A 20,300-nucleotide genomic window follows, 5' to 3' on the forward strand; every position below is an offset into this window, starting at 1 on the left:
GCAGAGCTGGGGAGAGGAGGTGGGACGCTGGAGGCAAGGGAGCACTGCCTGGCAGTGGGGCTGCGGGGGGTGGGGGGGAGCACTCCTCGGTTCTTTCCCTGGCTGTGCCACTGGCCTGACGCAGGAAGTTGGCCAAGTTGCTCCTCTGTGTATCAGCTACTCACTCTGTGACATGGGGACAATAAGAACACCTGGCCCGTCTCCCTGATGGGCTGGGGTGGAGGGACGGCAGGGTGAGGCTTACTTCAGGAATGGCTGGAATGGGCTTTGAGATCCTCAGAGGGAGAGGGGATAGGGAAGGACAAAACTCTATTACTCTGTATTAGCAAACTAGAGCCAGATGCCCTCTGCCCTGTCTAGTGATTGTTCATGTGACGGTTAAAGACCTCAATTTATACAGGAATGTAATATACCCTTGGATGAGTTGTCAGCTGTGGGACTGAACCTAGGACAGCTGTGTCACTCCTGCTGGAGCTACTAAACCCAGCTCCCATAACTCAAAGCCTGTAGCTGCCCCATAAACCACTATACATGGATTTGACCTTCTCCCAGGGTTTGTAGCCATTAGAGGGAGACAGAGACACTCTGTTAGCACAGGTTACAGTACTATAATATTGCTGCCCCTCTGTGCAGCAATAGCATCTACTTAAACCTTGCAGGTCAGCTACTAGTGGAGAGGAAATCAGTGACATAGAGTCTGAGTGTAACTTGTTTCAGTTCCATGTAAACACCTGTCCTGGGACAGAAGGGGGTCAAACAGCATGCAGACAATCCATTTTCCCAGGAATCTCAGCCCAACACCCTTGTCACATTCCTAGGGAGAAATCCCAGAGTTGACTCAGGCTAGAGAAAATAAGGCAGAGAGCAAACTCTCCTGCTCCTTACATCAGCTCCCCTAAAGAAGGCCAGCAATAAAAACTAACATCAATACAGCATTTCTTCAAAGATTAAAAACTTGCTCGCACACTAGGGAAAAGAACTTGTAAGCTTATTTGTAACAGCGCCATCTGGTGGCTCCTGCTACGACAATGTAAGATACTTGACTGCTCTGGCCTCTTTTACCAGAGGATCCAAAACACTTTGTTACCAAAGTAACCCTCCTCTCAATCCCCTGAGGGCAGAACAGAGGAGAATCTCTGTGTCTGATCAGCAGCTCTTCTCTCAGTAAAATATGCTCTCATGACCCAGGCCTGAGTCCTGCACTTAGAAGTGCATGGGCAACCCCCCCTGTTCCTGCATCACATCCCAGGAATCTGTCCGCACGGTTCTCGATGTAGGATCAGAGCCTGGGACCTTATATGAGCTACTGGCACTGTTGTGCCCAGAATGACTGCTGTGATGGGCAACAGAGGCTATACTGCGGCCGCCTAGCCTGCCGTGCTTCTGCAAGCAGAACACCCTGTCAAGCCAGTGGAAATTTTGCCTGCAAGATCTGTCACTTGCTTGCAAAGTGCTTGGAGTTTCTTAAGAAAATACTTACTCGAATATCTCAGAACATGGCAGTAATGCTACTGGATGCAGTAACACTTGGGCAAAATGACCGCACAGTACACTAGCGGCCTATCGAGGGACAGAGCCAAAGCTATGGTGCACATTCTCCTTCAGAAGCAGCTTCTAATCACGCTAGGTGAAATTTGCCCCTGTGCTGAGAGTCAGCATGAAACTAGGTACCACTTACATTCCACTAATGCTGGGCTTTGGGCTGGTTCTCTGCAGAGGGGAGAATTTCGCCCATTGTCTGGCAGTGACTTTCCCCATCGGAGCTACGGGGGGTCGCAGCTAGACCTGGTCAGCCATGAACACTTGGATGAGAACTGGTTTAGAAATGGAAATTTTCAACTGTGAAACATCCATTTGGGGAGCAAATGTTCAGGTTTACATTTAAAAAAAAATCAGCCAAGTTAAATTTTCTCCACTGTAAATTGATTCTCTCCCAGGGTTTGACTATCTTTTCCAAGGAACATTTTTAATGACAATTCTGCCCTTTGAATGTTGATTTTTGTCACAATTTTTCATGGGGAACAGAAGAATCATTTCCCCTCCAGCTCTGATTGGACAGAAAGCTTTTGTGGGCCTGAGGATGGGCACAGTACATTATCCAGGGCATCCCCCCAACTTATTCCTAATCAGACCTTTAACCATCCCTGCCTTCGTGGGTTTTGCTTAGTCCATATATATTGTATCGGCAAACTATTCCGGCGATGTCCGATCTTTGTTTGTATTTTTAAAACAGCATCAAGCTCAGTTTGATCCCTCTATCTCAGCGGTTCTCAAACTTCATTGCTCTGCGACCCCCTTCTGACAACAAAAATTACTACACGAACCCAGGATGGGGGACTGAAGTCCACTCCAGCCCCGCTGGCACGAGGGAGGGGACGGACACAAAGCTGAAGCCCAAGGGCTTCTGTCCTGGGCTGGGGGCATATAACCTTAACCCCCCGTTCCCAGAGCTGAAGCACTCAGTATTCAGCCCTGGGCGGGGGCTCGGGCTTCAGCCTCAGCCCTAGGCCCCAGTGAGTCTAACCCCAGACTTGGTGACCCCATTAAAATGGGGTTGGGACCCACTTTGGGGTCCCAACCCACAGTTTGAGAACCCCTGCCCTGCTCTATCTGTAAAGCCAGTATGGTGCCTTGAAATCAACTCCACAGGCCTCAGGAGGAAAGAAATATTCTAATGAATAGAGATAAAGAACTCGAGTGGGAGTCAGGAGATTCAGGCCCTATTCCCAGACGTTGTGTAACTTAGGTCAGGCCCAGACCCTGACAGGTCTATAGGCACCCAACTCCCTTTGAAATCAGCGGGAGTTAGGCACCTAAGTACCTTCGAGGATCTGAGCCTTAGTTCCGTCCCAGCTCAGTGCCTCAGTTTCCCCCCTGAAAAATTGGGCTAATGTCTTTGTAGAGAGCTTTGAAGAGCTAAATACAATGATTATGGCTTTAAAGTTCAATACCTCACCAGGTTCCTCACTGGGCTAGACGCCAGGGTGGTGTACCATGGGCAAGGAAGACCCCAGTTTCTAGCCACTTAGAGAAAGCTCCTGCTTCTGGCCTCGAGAGGTCACGTGAGATCAGACATTAGACTTGTCACTGGGATGGAATGGGACATTGTCCCTCTTGGGTCTCAGCTCAGTGTAATCTTGGAAGGAGGGGAAATTTCATATTTGAGGGAGAAAAACTTTTTTGCCTGTCATGGGCGGAAGTTGATTTAACAAAGCAAAATGGCAGCTGTTTGGAGTAGGGAGTGTGCAGGCAAAGAGGTCCCGTACTCATACGATCACCTCCTCTTACAGATCCATATATACAGCCTCTTTATCCCATAAATGCAGCCAGCTCTGGGATGGAAGGCAGCTGCCAGACAGCCCCAGCCTGGGGAGGAGGAGAAATGTGGGCCTAGGGTGCTAGGTGAGGACTTCCAGTGCCAGAAGCTGCCCTGGAAACTTTCATGTCACACCGTTTATCCCAAGGGGTGTAGGGATTTCTGAGCTGGGGCTTGTCCCTCACTAAGGGACAGCCTGATGCCTCCAGTTGGGCTGCAGCCCATTGATTCAGCAGAGCTAATGCCAGTCACTGTGGCAGGTTTCTCCAGCTGCCTACTCCTAAGCAGACCTAGGCGGGGGGTTGAAAATCCATTTCATGATGGATTTTGAGCTTTAAAACATTGGCTGCACTTCAGATCAGAACAAAGCCCCCAACGTTCCAAATTCAACACAGAAGATTGGTATAAAAAACAATTCATTTGGGATCAGCTGACATTTTTCTTTGACTTCTTAAAAAGTCTATCTTCTCTTAGAACAATGCAATATATAAAACCTAAATAAAAATAATTCAAAACAAAAATTCAAAAGGGTTCATTCTGAGCTATCCAAACAGTATTGTCTGGACTCCCCCCCAGTCCCAGTTTTTCTCCAAAATGAAAATTTGGTGAAATTGACATGAGTTCCCAAGGCATTTCGATACCAACAGAATTGCATTGTCCGACAGGAAAATCTTCAGTCCAGGTTTTCTTAGCTCCATGGCTGGCAGGAGGCTGCACCTGCCGCCTCTGGCTTGCAAATGATGGGTGAGTGGCAGGTCAGCAATGGAGCCAGGGCTCACTCTGAGAAATACTGGCAGCCTGCTTCAGTTCTGGCTGCCTTCTCTCCACGATGATTTGTCCTTGCTTGATAAACCTTAGCAGCTGGACTCACCTTTCCCTTCACTCTAGAACTCTGCTCTGGTTTTGCAGCCCACAGGCCACTCCCCACTGCCCCCGACCCCTGCTGAACCAAAAACTCTCCTACTTCTTGTTTAAGTCAAACGGCCTTCATGCTCTTTATCTGCCCAGTCTTTGCAACAAACTCATGGACATGTGAACAGATACTATGGGAGCAGCTAACTCACACGCACACAATCAGTCTCTAATGCTGCAAAAACACAAGCCTCCAGCACTCAGGCGAGAGCAGATTTGCCATCCAGGGCTGGTACCATTACATCTCGCCCTCAGGGAGGCTCCAGTGACTAGAGAGTGAAGGAAATACAGACACTCAAGCAAGACCCAATTCCACCCAGCAGGCAGCAGTGTCTCTCTCTCCAACACACACACACACACAGAGTCAGTCTGACTAGTATGGCATGCCCCTCTCCCTTGTATATTGGTGAGAGAACATGTCCCTGGGTGGGTCATGGATGGGGCTTTCTGAACTATAGAACATAAGCGTGGGCTTTAGAGAGAGACAGAGAGACACGGGGTTACGCTTAGACCGGCTAAGTGCTCTCACTGAGATCAAGGTGCAGCAGATTTATCACCAACTCAAATAGCACCACAGAAAGAGAAAATACTGTGGAAATCTGAATGTCTAATTAACGGCCCTTAATAGGGGAATATGAATCCTTTTTATAATGCAGCCAACTGATCTCCCAGCAATAGCAAGCCAGTTCAAACAGGCATCTCTTGGCCTCAGCTTCTTCCATTCGCTCACGAGAAATAAGGTTAGAAAACGTCACGCTGCCTTGTTTTAGGCTGTTAAGAGAGTCTGTACTGCACTCAGCGCCAATGTGAAATACACTGCACTGCTGGCATTCGTTCCTGAGACTGCATATGTGACAATGGCAAAGTATGAGCCACCCACATCCCCCTCAAGTGACTGGTGCACTGGAGGATAACGGCCTCCTACTGCCATCCAGTAATGAAACTGCTCTTTTAGCTCAAGTGGCAGAGCTCAAACAAGTGCCTAACTTTAAGCATTTCAGTGGGATTACTTCTGTGCTTAAAGTTGGGCACGTATTGTTGGATCAGTCTTGGTGACTAGTAACAGCCAAAGCAACTGTTTGCAGGCTTGCCGTCCGTTAGAAGTTACCCAGCCAAATGATACAGTGAATTCATCTGAATAATAAAGAGAGTCACAGAAATAAAGCTTGATTTTCCCGGGAGATAAAAGGACAGCAGGCTGATGGAGCATTATGCCCGGGGAATAACATTCAATTCACTCTACTCCATGGCAGTCTTTGTTGCGACACAAACCCCAGCCCGGCGTCACAGGAGAACAGGATTTGAGGTCCTAATCCAGCAAAGCATTTAAGTATCCCCGCTAATATTTCAGCACTGTTGCCTGGACAGCTTTGAGGCACCGCAGGGCAAATCTGGAGTAACTCCACTGATGTCAGCGTCATTACCGCAGCGTAAACGAGAGAAGAGCCGAAACCTCAGGGAATAACATTCTTCCCATTTCTGACCCCGGCGCAAACCCGCTGACTTTGCTGGCCCTGAGATAAATGACAATAGAGTTTAACCCACAGCCTTCAACAAAGCTCTCAGCCCAGCCTGTTAAGAGCTGCCATGTAGTGTTAGCTCGAGTCCTCGCTCTGCACAGCCCTGCTGGAAATCCCCACCCCAGCAAGGCATTAGGAATCCCCATCCTCTTCTGAAAGCTGGCCCCAGGCACTCAGCTATAACAGGGGATCAGGGCCCTACAAGCGCCAGGCTAGATGGATGAATGGCTGGAGAGCCAAGGGAAGAGAGAGAATCTCATTTTCAGAGAACATTCTCCATTGTGTGCCCTAATAAACACAGGCATCTTTGAAATGTTAATTGAATTAATATATTTTGTAGTGACTTGTTACAAACCGCTTGGCCTTCGGGTTTTTTTAAACGCCAATTAAATGAGGCTCAGCCAGGTTCTGCAATCCCATTTATTGTTTTATGAACTAAGGGGACCGTCAAAGGATTGCAGTAAAAAGGAAGGGTTTTACAGCTGCATTCAATTACAGTGAGCAGGCAACTCCTCTCTCCGAAAGCCTTTTTTACCCCAGACTCCAGGCGGGTTTGTAATGGCTTGGACCCCGTTCTGGGCCTAGAAAACTCACCACATCCATGGGAAAACAAGCATGATCTTTCCCACGCTGACTGACTGCAGTGCTAAAGAGCTGCTAATGTCTCTTCACCAGGATGCAATAGGGGGTCACAGATTAACCCTTAGGAGCTCACTCCATTAACTGCACTAGACTGCCAGGGCACAGAGGGCTCAGTCCCTAGTCTCCTCCAACCATGCAACCTCTCCGTGCCACTAGTTTCCTCCTCCCCACCCGCCCCAAGTGCTGTTCAGTGCTCAAAGCATCAGGGCGAAAGGGGCTCCCTGACCCCACTCCCCACCCAGGGCTGGATAGAGGATGGGGACACTACCCGGGGGTACAGCATCCAAGCAGCAGCCTCTGCAATTTGGCTCCTGTCTGGCCAGATCTATGCAGCTGTTTAGCAATCCCACCCATCTTCCCCAATGCACCCAGCTCCAGCAGGCTCCCATGACCAGGGGCGTCTCCAAACACTGGTGCAGAGGACACAGGTTTCCTCTGCACATGCACAGCACACACGTCTCAGCTCCACCGACGCTTTGATATAGAGTAGGCAAGTGAAGCTGGTACCGCGCTGCAAGAACCCATAGAATAGGGACAAAGCAAAACAGAGCCCTCCCCGCCCCGCCTTTCCCTAGTGATGCATTCAGCCCTTAATGAGACTTAAATAACTGCAGTCTCGGGGCAGCCTGAGCTGCGGCACAGATCCAGCCCCGCCCAGCTACCAGTGAACTCCAGCACCAGAACCCCGGCCAGCACCTCCGCTAGGGCTGAGCCGTCTGGGGTCAGGGGGATGACAGCCTGTTCCAGACAGCGTCTGAGGGGGCTGATTCGCTGCCCTCCACGCACCGTCCTTGCGGACACCCAGGGTGGATGTCTGCCCTGGCCGTAATGAAACGGGTGCTGTCCCATTATTGAAATTGAAACACAGATTCATTACTTCCTTTGCTGCTGCAGCAGCAGAGCCAAGGGACTTTTCCGCTACCCGACTGAGGTTGCTTCAGCTCAAGCCAACGGTGAGCGAGAAACAACCCTGATCTGGCCACCAGGCAGAGGGAGACAAGGTTGGTGTTTTCCCCGTGCAGCCTGGAGCAAAAGGACTTAGCTGCCCCAGTCTTCCTCTGCCCTGCGCTTTAGAGCTGTTCTTAGCTCTGCAACAGACATTTAACTCAGCTTCCCCATGCAGGAAGTCAGAGAACTGGCTTTGTCTTTGAGTGAGACGAGGACCCGCTTGTGTTCATGCCACTATCACAAGGGAAGGGGTGATAACCTTTTATAGCAGCTCCCAATATTTCTCCAGCGCTTTCATCCAGACACTAGAGTCAGCGGGGCTTCTTGCCTTCTATTACTTCCAAGTGATACAATGCACAGTTAAACAGGTGCCATGTTCCTCCCCAGAAAGAGCTGCATTTCAGCAGTCCCTGCCGGGTGCTTGTCCATGACCTTGCCAAGTGTTTTGGCAACCTGCCAACAGAACAGGGCTCTGTGACAGAGGATGAGCTGATATTGTAACTGACCACTCAGGGAGTCTCTGCGGGTGTGGAGCAGTCAGGAATTCCTTCCCATGATGGCACAGTCCAGACCCAGGGGTAGGGAGAGCTTGTGCAGTGACACTGGTCAGTGCAGGCTGTGTGTGTCAGGCTGGGAGCTGGAGAGACAGATAGAAGCAGAGAGTCTGTCTGTAACCAACAGCCTCAGTGAAGAATCCCTGGCTGGGCGGTAATGGAGTGACAGTCCCATCACAGACACACCACAGCCAGCGCTGGAGCAGCCGGACCCAGAAAGGAACCTTGCTAGCAGGCTAGATTTAGCATCAGCTTGGAGCAAGCCCTACAGACACTTCCACTCTTTAGGCCCCATTGGCTCCCTCCCCATAAATGCTGATGCCCGTGTGGCCACAAAGAATGCCCTGGGGCTGGCTGAAAGAGGGGGGTGAATCCTGGAGGTGCAGAGCCTAACACCTAAATACCCCTGAGGAACTGGGCCACAGTCTTCATTGCAGAATTACAAAAGTGGAGGGCAGCCGGGTGCAGGGGTCTGCACACCTACCCTGGTCCCTGGACCACTCGTACTCAGTCAACACCCCCACCCCAGGGAGTTAGCCCATACTTAGCACGTTACTTGGCCTGATTTTCCCCAAGCGCAGAACACCCCCCAGCTCCCAGCGAAATGGGGGCCAGCTGAAATGGCTAGTGCAGTCTCAGTCTGGTCTCTAATTCTGGCTCTTTCTCCATCCATGTACAACAGCAGAACGGTCCCTCTAGTCTATGGTCCAATTTGAAACTGCAACAGGTGTACAGCAGTCCCATCCCCTCCAGCTGCTGTGGATCTGCTTAGTGCCTTCTATGGGCACGTGCCTTAGGCACTTCTGAAAATCTCACCTGGAGCCCACGGGAATTTACCTGATTTAGAGCCCTATGAAGATGGGACCTTTGCAGCTTCAGCATCACACGCCAAGCTCTAGGTGGTGCTAAAGACAAAAGGACAAATCCTCAGCTGGTGTAAATCAGCATGGCTCTATCGTTGTCACCGAGGCTGTGTCAGCTCAGGATCTGGCCCAATGGTTTTTTCTGCACCAGTTGTCCCATGACCTGTCATCAGCTGCTGCAGAGATCTTTCCTCCTCCATGTTCAGCAGTAGAGCTCTAAGGCAACCAAACCCAGCTACAAGCCTCCTCCTTTTTGATCTGGTCCCAGTTTCTGTCTGCCTTGCTCAGGGACTCCAACACAAACACACTGAGCTGCTCTTTCTGCACGTGACACATGTCGTGGGTCCAATCCCTCTCCCATTCAAATCTGTGGAAAGTCTCAGCTGAGCTGGATCAGAACCCCTGCCCTTCAGAGGACTTATCACCTGGCAATGCCACTGTCTTGGTTAAATCCTATCGTACTAAGGCAGTTCTCACTGCCCAGACACTTGCTTAAATTAATCTTCCCACTGCCAGGCATGGACATTTTCCAGCAAATCCCTTAGGGCCGACTGGACCATGGACAGATTGGGAACGAATTTTGCCAACTGGCTGGATCACCCTGCATCTGGTCTCCATTGTGGAGTGGCCATTCCAGCTGCAGTTTCCATCAGACCTGCCTCAGCAGTTACATCGTCACTGCTCAGCCCTGTGCAGAGGATATGCCCGAAGCCCTGCGCTCTCCAGTGGAAGGGACTGTGTGGGGAGCTTCCTTTTTCAGCTGACACAGGCTCTGTTCCACCCTGTGCTGGGATGAGAGATCACAGGGCTGGGAGCCAGGAGTTGACACTCCCAGCTCTTCTGTTCATGGCTGCTTTTATCTCTGTGCATGGCACAGCCCAGATTACTGAGCCAGACCTCAGACTCCCAACCTAGGCCGCAGGGCTGTATCCACTCCACGTCCTGTTTTACAAATACATTAATGGAGGGGTTACATACAGTCTCTTCAGGGTGAGTGTGGCACAGTCCCAGTTTCATCTACTCAGCCAGATGGCCTCCGGTGACTAACCAGCTATGGGCTTGCCTGACCTAGCTGTTGCTGATGCCTGGACCATACTCGCTCCCAGAACCCAAATCTACAAAAACTACTGTTGTCTAGTGAACCATTGTGTCTCCCACTGGCGAAGCCCACCTGACAAACTGCTCTAGTGGCTAGCACAGAGAGTACCTCACAGCTGCTCTTTGAGCCCTAGGAGCAGAGCTCTGTGCTTAAGACAGGAAAGGGCCAGTGTTCAAATCCTGCTGCTGACCCATGCCAATGGCATGATATAAAACAAAATCCACAGTGCTCACACTGATTTCTTGTCACGCACTGGCAGGTTTGATCATTAAGGGTATGGCAAGGCCTAAGCACCACCTGAGGCTTCAGAATAAGACTTAAATAGTGCCTTGTTCTTGTGCCGCATGGCAGTGAATATTACCTGCTGCGTCCCTTTCAGAGAGCTTCTTAGAGACCAGCTTTTGACTTGTGTCTAGAGGCAATCTTGCAAAGGCAAAGCAAATGGGCTTTGTGGCCTGATCTGTTCCTTGAGGATGACTCACAAAGAACTGGGTGGTTGGTTTAGTTATTTTTACTTTAGAAATGCAGGCCTTGCCTGTCTGTTTTTTTTGGGGAAGACTCTACGGCTGACTGGAGAACTGCTAGAATGATGACATCCCAGTGATAGCTGCCAAAGTGAGATGGGAGGGATTTCTATTACAATATTTTAAAGCGCTTGGTTTGTTGTTAATGCTCATTTAACTCAAATGTCTAATAAACACTTGGGGAAAATCCTCTTTTGCTAAACATTCACCATTCTCTGTCAGTGGCACAGAACAGTCTAGTTTCCTGAGGGCTGTGATACTTTGGTCTCATTTTGGTTGCTACTAGGTGATCTTTGATATGCAGGAGGTCAGACTAGCTGATCTGGTGGTGGTCCCTTCTCACCTTGAATTCTATGACTAAGTTCTACGGGTCCCAATGTGCACCCAAGTCACTGAGCTCTTCTGAAAACTCTGTCACTTCATGTCTACACTGGAGCTGGAGATGTAATTTCCAGTGCAGGTTGATGTACCTGCACTGCTTTGATCGGATATGTCCACCTCCAGCTCCAGCTCAGATGAACCTTAGTCAGGTGCCGGAACAGGAGCTGAGGTCTTTACAAAATCTGCCTTTTAGGGGTGTGAGTGGGAGTTTAGCAGGGCCTAGACCGGGTGCTGGGGGCCCATTGCACAGCAATGAATTTTACCACTTTAGCAATGTCACCAGCACCAACCATTAAAAAAAAAAACAAAAAACACACACACACCACACCATGAGTCAGGCATCTCAAAATCATGAGATCAGCTTTTAAAAATCTCAGGATTTTAAAATCATCCCTGTTGGTTTCTGTTTTGTTGTTGTGTTTGTTTTTTGCATTCTGCTTTCTGAGCCTTTCAGTCACATTTTACAGTTTTGTCTGCAATCCCAAAGGCTGGACATTTGCTTTTCTGTTAAAATGCAAGCTGAGCTTTTGACTCAGTCACCTGACTCCAGGAGCTAGGACTTTAGGAAAAAAACAAAGTAAATTGAGATTCCCTAGTTGGCAACACCATATCAGAGGCTGGGCTTTGGATGCTAAGGTATTACAAGGCACATGGGAGCTGCAGCAGAGCACAAACGGTCTTCCACAGGTCCTCTTTAATAGGTTGTAAGTGCCTTAGGATCCGTGTTTTACTACTGAAGGTCTCCTTCTAAAAAGCATGCTCTAGTCTAGCTCGACCACAAGCTGTGGGCTGGCTGCAGGAACCCCTGGGGGATGGGGTTCTTAGGCCAGTGCCTAAGGATCCCTTCTGGCCTTCAGCCTCTAGCAATCTATGACGGTTCGTTTAACGTCACCAAGCCTGAGAGTTGGGACAGGGAAGAAATGACCCAGGAGGACTTAAGCTGTGATATTAAAGCAAGGACACTTGACCGCAAGGGAAGGACATTTCATAACTTAGCAGCACTGGGGCATGCTGTTTGAACAGCTCTTTCCATCCCTTGCAAAGAATCACTGGGAAGGTTGAAACAGGGGGCTTAGAAGTTGGGCTGTTTCCACATGCACGTGGCTAGGGAGCCACCTGCTGGCAGGAAGTTGCAGCACGTCCTAACTTTTACAGACGTGGGGCACTGGGTGTGGAGTTCCAATGTGGGAACCCTTGAAAGCTTGTCTCTGCCACCACTAAAGGATAAAGACACCCACCCGCATACATTGCACTGGGCACAAGGGGAATCGGCTGGAGATGCTGTGGGGACCCATGTCTCAGGTTTTCTGGAAATGTCATTTCAAGGTTTGGGTCTGGATGATTCCTAGAAGCAGGCCTGTGTGGCAGAGGCAGGTTTCCCTTGGGATGGGGAACGGGGACAGAGCAGACAGCTGACCACAGGGAGGGGGCAAGGTGAAAGTGGCATGGGGAAAATGCCCACCCAATTTCCTGTGGCTGGTAATGATCATCCTGGCCCTGCCTTGTAGCAAAACCCCGAGGATTCTCCATAGCACTGGCACACAACAAATCCAGACAGGAAGTGGTGGTGCCAGGAAAGGATTAGCAAGTAACTCCCTTGCCTGGGCAAGGCCAACAGCATTGCCAGGCTCTCCCCGGGAAGGGGTGGGGAGGAGGTGCCTAGGCTGGCAAATGTGCCTATTTTGTGCACACAGAGGAGTTGAATCACCACTGGAGCACTCCTAGTGCCTGGGAACAGCAGGCTGTCTTCAGCTAGCACCTCCTGCTGACGGTTGCTCTGGCCCTGCAGTGATCTGCTTCTTCTGGTGACTCAGCCTCCAACGGGGTCATCCCCCAGAGTACATAGCCCAGTGCATAGCAGCCCAGCATCCTCACAAGACGTCTTCAGCTCTGGGATCAATGGGCCTCACCTCCTTCTCTCTGGGTGTTAAGTTGTCCTTATCCCCATACACCAGGGCTTCATACCACCTTCCCAGGGGCTGGTAGAGGAACCCAAGCCCGCCCTCGGTTCTAGTTGAGGGACCCTGGGACGAGCACCCATGATCTGCTCCTTCAGACATCTCCCCACTGCCTCCATGGCCTTCTCTCTACCACTAGCCTTCCTGCAGTTCTTTCCCCAGCCCCTTCTTGGGCCCTTTGTAACAACCAGCATCTCCTAGACCTACGGCTTCTCCTGTGCATCAGGGCAGCCACAGGAGCTGGCTCCAATCCTGCATCTCCGGAGCATCTCGCCCCCACCTCCCCAGCCCCACCCTTCAGGCTTCCTCTTTGGCCTGCAGAAGCCTTCCTGTTCCCCACCGGTCTCCTCACTCTCACCTACCCCAGGAGGAGCTGCAGAGTTCTCTCCCTCCCTGCAGACCACCAAACATCAATCCAGCCCCTAGGCTTTGTTGTCACTGCCTCTTGGGCTTCACTGCCTGCAGTTTCCCTCAAGCCCCAGGCACCCCCAGCCTCCCTTCTGGACCAGAATCCTCCGGCTCTGGCTTCAGGCCTCCTACTGGCATTAGCCCAAGAGCAGAAACTCTCAGCTACCTCTCCCTCCTAGGTCACTTCCCTGGCCTCCTTCTCACTGCTCTGTGCCCTTCCTTTCTGAAGATCCAGCTCCTCCCCAGCTGAGGTTGGTCACCACTTGTGCCCAGCACCCCTCCAGGTGGCCTAATTGAGCTATTAACTCCTGGTTAACCAGTGGGAGTTTATACAGGAGGCTGGATGAGCTCTCCTGATTTCAGGGCCTGGTTGGGAAGTGAAGGAAGAAGACACCGTGGAGACATTTCATTCCTTCTGGGGCTGGAGGGACTGGATCCCTCTGGGGAGTGGCACTAGGGCAAGGGGTTTCCCCCCGCTAGGCTACTGGTTTGCATACACGCTGGGTCAGGAGCCCCTGAACGCTGCCCCGTCAGGAGGTGATTCAGCAGCCACGGGGAAATGTGGGGCTTTTAATACATTGCAGGTTCCCAATGCACAGGGAGCTGTGCCGCAGTGCAGCCTGGCCGCGGCATCCGACAGAGAGCAGCAAGGCACACAGGAGCTGAATGCGACTGGCCTTTGCAGTGGGGTGGGGGCAGTGGCTCTTTGAGGGGAAGTTCCCAGTGTGTGGCTGCGTGTGTGTGTATGTATGTGTGCATGAGCGCACCTGTGGGTGGATGAGTGTGTGTGAATCTTGGGCAGATCTGGCACTGAGAGGGCAGGATGGCAGCGCTGGCCGGAGTTGGGCAGATCAGCACTGGCTGGCCTGTAGGAAGTAGCGGAACAAGCACCTCCACCCATCCACGCTCTGCCCTCCCTCAGCGATAGCCCCCACACCTGACCCATGTGCCCACTGCTAGGGGTGACCCAGGCATTTGGCAGCCATGCCTGGTGTGACGAAGTGGGACTGTTCTTAACGTTTCCTCTGAATACTGTCTGGGTGCCTCAGTTTCCCCTATGTATTTCTTAAGTCTTTAGGGGATGAGATTGTTGCAAAACAAAGGGCCAATGTGCAAAAATGGCTGGCACTCTGTCTCCTGGCAACTAATGGCCAGGGTCCTTTCCCCCCTGCAAGGGGATAGCTAAAGGTGTGGGAGAACAAAGGAATCAGGTAACCTCCTGGCTCGGGAATGGAACAAAGCCCAGAGGAGGAGGGGCTGGAGGGGAAGTCAGTTTGGAGCTGGCTGGGGACGAAGAGTGAGCGCAGACGTGGGTGTCTGGCTCGCTGCCTCTTCCCCCCACAATGGACCTGGCTGAGGGTCCTGCTCTCTGTACCTACAAGCTCTGGTTTAGACCGTGTTCCTAACATCTAATAAACCTCTGTTTTACTGGCTGGCTAAGAGTCACATCTGACTGCGACATGGGGGTGCATGCAGAATCCTCTGGCTTCCCCAGGATCCCGCCTGGGTGGACTCGCTGTGGGAAGCACAAGGAGGGGCAGAGGATGCTGAATGCTCCAAGGTCAGACCCAGGAAGGTGAAGCCGTGTGAACTTCTTGCCCTGGTGACAGTCTGCTCACAGAGAAGAGACTTCCCCAGAGTCCTGACTGACTTTGTAGGGAGCAGTTCCACAGCATTGCCTGGGAACCCTGTGACACCTGGGCACTTCCTGAAAAGGGGCCCGTTGTGACACCAGCCTGCTATGAAATGTGCTCAGAGCCACCAACTCTGTTCCCCAGAGGTCAGTGTGTGGCTGTTCCATGGCAACACCATCCATGGCAACAACCATCACCATCAGCCCTCGGAGCCATCCTGCAGAGCTGGTCCCGGGACGGCCAGGAGCACTGGGGCACAGGAGTGCCCGGGAAAGCAGGACTCCACCCCCTTCCCACGGCCAGTCAACCCTGCCTGACCTCCCCCTGGCTCTGGGCTCGGCTGGTCACCTTGCCTGGGCGGCTTGTCACTGCTCCTGGAAATGCAACCCCCATTGACAGAGCCTGGTCAGATCTCTGGAGGGAAGAGACAAAGCGGAGGCAGAGCACGCTCCCCAGGGAATGGAGCGGGATCGATGGGGAGATGGAAAAGCCCATAAACGGTTTTATTGGCAAAGCGCTCACTCATGGCGCACACGGACAAAGGGGCACGTTAGGCTGATGTCAGCTCATGGTATATCTAGGACTGATCCCCATCACATCCACATGCTGCCATTCAAACCCTGCATTCCTCCCCACTGGACAGTCAGTGTCCAGAGCTTGGCACTCAGCCATTGTGCCCTCTAGCTCAGACCTGGACCCATTGCTCATGCAAGCTAGGGTAAAATCCGAGTCACTTGGCTTGCTGCAGTCTCAGAGTTTCGCCAAGGCCTGATAGTGCCAGTGGGACTGGAGCAGGCACAGCAGCTTGGCATGGCTGTGCAAGAAACTTTGCAGCCCCTGGAGTTGGGCAAGAACTGAAGCATTACCTGGGATGACCTGAGGGGCTGTGTGATGGGCAAGCCACCTGAGACAGTGCTCAGTGCCAGAGAGCTGGAGCTACAGGGCAGCAGGCCTGGATTGCACCTCCAGGGTACAGCTGCTTGGGACAGGAGGATGGGAAAACTAGGAGGGTGGATGCCAGAGTAGTGGCACAAACTGTTCTTTGGCAGAAGTTCCTGTCTAGGTTGTACTGATAGGGGCTGGGTCTGCGGGACACCCGGGTAGAGGCAAGGGAGTCTGCAAGTCACCAGGATAGGGGCTGGAGTCTGCAGGACACCAGGATAGGGGCTGGGGTCTATGGGACACCAGGATGGGTACCAGGTCTGTGGGACACTGGAATGGACCCAGGATCTGCAGGACATCTGGAGGTCTGTGGGACACCGGGTTAGGTGCTGGAGGGGGGGGACTGCGGGACACTGGGATAGGGGTCAGGTCTGCGGGGACACTGGGATGGGTGCCGGGTCTGTGGAACACTGGGATATGGGCTGGGTCTGCAGGACACTGGGATAGAGGCTGAGGGGTCTGTGGGACACTGGAATGGGGGGTCTGCAGGACACCAGGATGGGGTGGTCTGCGGGACACCGGGATAGAGGCTGAGATGTCTGTGGGACACTGGGATGGGGGCTCTGCAGGACGCCAGGGTGGGGTCTGGAGTCTACAGGACACAGATCTGGGGTCTGTGGGAAACCAGGACAGGGGCTGGGTCTGCAGGACACCAGGGCAGGGCAGGGGGAGTCTGTGGAACACCAGGGTAGGGGTGGGGTGGGTCTGTGGAACACCGATGTGACGGCAGGGGGGGTCTGCGGGACACCAGGGTGAGGGCTGGGAGGATCTATGGGACACTGGGGTGAGGGCCAGTGGGGTCTGTGGGACACCAGGGTGAGGGCTGGCTCTGCTTGATGATGGGTCCTTGTGCTTCCTGAGCTCATCAAGTGCCTGGAAAGTCCCTGTACCTTTGCACCTCGCTCACAAGGCTCTGTGCCTGGGACACGCAGGCCCCAGCCCTGAGTCATCACTGGGTGTCCAGCCCTGGGTGTCCCTAGAGAGCAGTGCACTGGCTATAGTGGGGCGGTGCCTTGCAGTGCTGGCACATTGCTCCATGGTGTGATAAATGAAGCGTGTCGGGGGGAGGGCGTAGCTCCCTTTTATGGACACCCAGCCAGCCAGTAGCTATAAAAACCCTTAGTAGCTGTTCTGTTCTTGTTTCACCTGTAAAGGGTTAAAAAATCTCACTGCGATGCATAGGTAAAAGTGAGTGAGTGGGTGCCTGGCCAAAAGAGCCAATGGGAAGGCTAGAACTTTTTAAAATTGAGAAAAAAATCCACCCCTTTTATCTGTCTGTGGTGCTTCTACCAGCTCATTTAAAACCCCAGATATGTAAGGGGATCAGGAAATGTCTAGGAAGATGCGATTAGATTTATCCCTTTTATTTCTTTATGGCTTGTGGATTCCTCTGTGCCAATCCCAGGTGCTTTTGTTTTGCTTGTAACCTTTAAGCTGGACCTCAGGAGAGCTATTCTTGGTGCTTAATCCTTGTAGCTGCTCTTTTAAAATCTAGCAATAACCTGCATTCCCAGACGAATTTTCTTCCTTTTTTTTTTAAATAAAATTTACCTTTTTTAAAAACAAGATTGAATTTCTGTGTCTTAAGAGGTTGTGCACATGTTTTTTAGTTAGCTGATGGCACCAACTGATTTCTTTTTTTTTTTTTTTCCTTTCCCATCTCTTCCCTGAAGGGGGCGTGAAGGGGAAAGGTCTTGAGGGTACCCCATAGGAAGGAATTCCCAAGTGCGCCTTCCTGGGCTCCCAAAGGGGTTCTGCACTTGGGTGGGGGCAGCATCTAGCCATCCAAGGTCAGAGAGAAACTGTAGTCTTGGGAGTTTAATACAAGCCTGGAGTGGCGAGTATTAATTTTTAACGTCTTTGCGGGCCCCACCTTCTGCACTCGACATGCCAGAGGGGGAATCAGTCTTGACACATGGGATCCTCCCTGACCCTGTTCTCTCTTTCCCCACCTCCCTGGAGGCTGCCTCTGCCTTCGGCAGTGTTGCACTGGTGGTGCCATTGGCACAGTGGTAGCTGCTCAGAGGCTCACAGAGAGCTTTGCTGGAAGGGCCTGGCGCTGAGGTTTGCAAGGAGAACGGTGGAGGCAGCTGGCAGAGGAACAAGGAAGCAGAAGGCAGAGCAGAGAAATGAGAGTCTGGCTGGGAAACGGGGAGGCAACTTTGCAATCGTATACCAGTGCCTGGCCGCTACGGTGGGTGACAGAGAGACAGCGGAATGGATACGCTGGCAGCCACAAAGACATAAACCATCCCTTGGATTAGATGCAGTGTGAAGCCCTGTACCCCCGAAGGCAGCTGGGTTTGAAGCCAATCTGCACTGGCTCTGAGCTGCAGATTTTAGGCTACAAAGTCTGGTTCACCTGTGTCCCTATGTGACGGCTGTAGGGGGTGCTGCCTCTCCAACTCCCTCCCTGGGCATGGGGGAGCTTGGCCCAGCAGATGCTGTTATGAGCAGCCGTCTCTTGGATAGTTACCGCCCTTGTTACTGTATGGATCACAGTCTTTACCTCACATATGCCTGGGAGGCAAGTTGATGCTATTAACCCCATTGTACAGTGGGGGAAACTGAGGCACAGATAGGCAAAATGACTTGCCCAAGGTCATGCAGGGAGTCTGTGACAGAGCAGGGACTTGAACCTAGCTCTCCCAAGTCGGTACCCTAACCAGGGGGCCCATCTTTCCATTTGCCCCCTTCCTGGCTAGGCTGTGTGGGCACGGGGGTGGGGGGAAAGAGGTTGTGACACAGGGATTTTGTTGCGTGTAGCACTATAATTGAACTATTTGCTTGGGTTCTAACTAGGGATCTTGCCTGCAGGGCTGTGTCCTCACAGGGTCTAGGAGATAAACCAGGTCTTTACCAAAAGGCATGGGAGAGACAACTGCCAGCGTGTGCAGCCAAGTCATCCCTCCAACCTGCATCTGGGCAGGGTGTGCCCCACCACAGGTCTCACCCACTTGGCTTGCAGCAGCTCCCTGACATGGCCTGGCATGCACTCAGGGTGAGGCTTACCACTGTTTGTAGGTGGCCTCAGTTGCCAACACTTATGAAACTACCATGCTGGGTAGGGGCTGCTTGTGATCATGGGACTGGCCGCAGGCATATCAGGAATTGGACTCACACCTCTGATTGCAGTGTAGACGCACCCAGAGTATGCCTGGTGCTGAGCGTGGGGCAGGGCTGCTGCAGGTGTGACATAATTAGTTGGGGATTGGTCCTGCTTTGAGGAGAGGGAAGGACTAGATGACCTGCTGAAGTCCCTTCCAACCCTAATCTTCGGTGATTCTCTGATGCTCAGATCCTGCTCACCTGGGGTTATTAAAACCCTCAGGGCACTTTTCACTTTTGTTGTCCTGGCTCAAATGGAGTTTGAGGAACTCCATTCCTGCTTCCTACCTTCCCCCGCTGTTTTCATTGGCTACAATGGTGAGTCCCATCTGTCTGCCACCATCCCTGTGGGCGCTTGATCCCGGCACGTCTCCGCTCTCTGCATGTAGCAAAGGAGCAGAGATTGCTTTCTGTAAGAATCCAAATGTATTGACCAGCGAGATGAATATTGATTGGTGAGAAACCAAAGTCAGCGTATAGCTGGGGGTGAGATCTCCAAGGTCACTGACAGCAGGATAGAGCTGGCTGGGTTAGTTACCTAACGAATAGGGCAGTAATTTGCCGTCATTTCCTGGGGGGCTATTGGTGGCGGTATTTGGCCTGCTTGGCCAGAGAGCATGAACACACCCAGCGAGGCTGGAAGCCATCTCCCAACCCCCTTGGAAACTGAGATTCCCAACAGGAGGGCTGCAAACTACCGTGCGTGATGAGATGCATGTTCAGCCCATCAAAAGGCAGTTGTACGCAGCTGAGCTCTTTCTGGTTAACACCATCCCAGGCTGCATTTCACTGAGCACCGAGCTTGTAAGCAATAGAATCCGGCCGACCGTTCAGCCATATCCCATGCAAAGGTTTCTGGGTATGTGGGGTTTCACCGGGCTGTTTACCTGCCTCTGGGACAAGCTGGCTGGGACTGTGGATGTTTGCAAGGGGCTTGGAGAGCCTCGGAGGAAAGGATACTTAGATACATGCAGCTCTACATGAGAGCCATCAGTGGTGGAATCCCGGTCATTAACTGAGGGTGGGCCAAGTTGATCATATGGGCCCGGGGGCTCCTGGGATTTCCCAATATAATTTTGGAAGAGTCTTTAAGGCATGAGTCACATGACTGGCTGAGCAGCTGCAGCATTACACCAAAAGCAATGACCAGTGTCTGCCTCCAGAGCGCCCCTTGCAGCGGCACCGGGTGCAATGAGCTGTGACAATTCCGGGACCACACATCATCACATAGGCCAGAGATCACAGCCCTCCTGGCTCACTGCTCGTTGGCAGGATTCAAACCCAGCACACAATGGGGGGAACGCATGGGGAAATCTCCTTTAGCCTGAGCAGTGCTGGGGCTTAGAGCTTTGGTGGTGCCTTTAGCCACAAGGTGGGGCAGCCTAGCCCCCAAAATAGCAGCCAACTGGTCACAGAGCACAGGGCTCTACTTCCATTCACATACACACCTTCCTCTGGTGGAAAAATGCACCGATAAACACAAACAGGCTA

This window comes from Chelonoidis abingdonii, chromosome 4 (assembly GCF_003597395.2).
Source record: "Chelonoidis abingdonii isolate Lonesome George chromosome 4, CheloAbing_2.0, whole genome shotgun sequence".
NCBI classification, from domain to species: Eukaryota; Metazoa; Chordata; order Testudines; family Testudinidae; genus Chelonoidis; species Chelonoidis abingdonii.